Source organism: Micrasema longulum, unplaced genomic scaffold (assembly GCF_059751315.1).
Source record: "Micrasema longulum isolate JH-2025_06_02 unplaced genomic scaffold, ASM5975131v1 h1tg000383l, whole genome shotgun sequence".
Taxonomy (NCBI): Eukaryota; Metazoa; Arthropoda; class Insecta; order Trichoptera; family Brachycentridae; genus Micrasema; species Micrasema longulum.
This window is the reverse complement of record NW_028277584.1, coordinates 1,145,003-1,146,717: the sequence shown is the minus strand read 5'-3', so window position 1 is coordinate 1,146,717 and position 1,715 is coordinate 1,145,003.

Genomic DNA, 1,715 nt, shown 5'->3' with positions numbered 1-1,715 from the left:
AAATTTTTCATCTCATTATGTATCATGATAAAATTAATGGATGTTGTGTGTATATTATAAGCACCGTGTATCAGTGTCGAACTATAACTTTAAACAAATTTTATCAAAGGTCTACTAAATTATAGGATCATGTATTTATAACTTATATATTGCAAACAAGTTTATTAAAAACCTAACGCATATCATAACTTTATAATTATGCGCATGTTTTTAAAAATATTTATCAATATAAATAAATCAAATCACACACTTTAAATGCACAGATAACAAATGAGTGCCTGATAAATAATTTGTCACTGAACTATTTCGCCGGTAATATATGAAATATTTAGGTTATATTTTATTTGGTACTGGAAAAATTGACTGGCCAATTTATTAGCATCGCTATCGTGTATCATAAATAATATGACTTAATAATTTAATTCCATGTAGCAAATTAAAATAATAATTGGGTTTGATTGATTAAAAATGACAGATCTCTTAATTCAATGGGATAGGTTTCAGATTTTACTTGAGATTACACAGAGTTTCACCTTTTAATATTTATAATATAGATTATGGCAATCAGTAGGGAAAGTCTTCATACTCACGATACAATTTATGCATTCAAAATATACATACATATATTTAATATAATACATGTGCATATGGTACGGTATTAAGAACTGTTTTTTTTTTTATTTCTTAATTTTTTTCACATTATAAACAATTAATAATAAAAATAATGTGACCTCACTTTTTTTTACCTGTGCTGAGGACACAACAATATACTTTTATATTTTTTTACATGTACATTTTGTTTTATACTTACAAATGAATTGATTTGTAATATTTACGGCCTTTTTTGTAAATAAATCCTGTATTTTCAGTACACCTGTGAAGCTCTTATTTCAGGTTAAAAGAAATTATCATGATGTATTATTTATTATGATTCTTATACATTAAAGTCTACATATTTAACTTAAGCTGCGTTGGAAAAGCTGGAAAAATAAATATATATAAATGCCATTGTAACACATAAGCTGGCCTTGCCTACGCATGTAGATTTTCATGAGATTACATACATGGTATGGATTGCCAGTTGAGTAAGAATCGACCATATAATATAGTATAAAGTTTGAGTCTGGAAGGAAAAATAAATATATAAATAAAATACAAGAGAATACTAGATGGGTGATACTCCCGTGTTCACCGCGCTAGACCAGTTGCCCCACGTTGTTAATTAAGTAAAAAATAAAAAGTTTGCCCAGTGGGAAAGTTTATTGTTATCTGAAATTAAATTCTTAAAATGTTTTCTTAGATTTGACAACAATATAAACATTAGTTTAATTGCATGTAAATACTTCTTTGAAACATACAAAAGAAAATTGTTTCAACTTTTACACATTTCGAATCTTTAACTAATTTATTTTTGGTTTACCAAAAAAGGGATAAACTTTAAAACATCTCATTAATATTTATGTAATATAAATTATGTGAAAAATATAAATTGTTATGCTCATAAACTTATAAGCTTTAATGTGTTGTTTTACAAACATATATTTAATATATTATAACATTATTGTTGTAAAATGTATACAAATAATATTGGTGTCTATAAATTATATTGCAAAGTATATTAACCTTTGTTTTATTGCTAGCATTAATTGTTTCACAAAATTACTTATCTTAAATACTTTTTTGGGTAAAGGGAATAATATAAAATTAGACACATA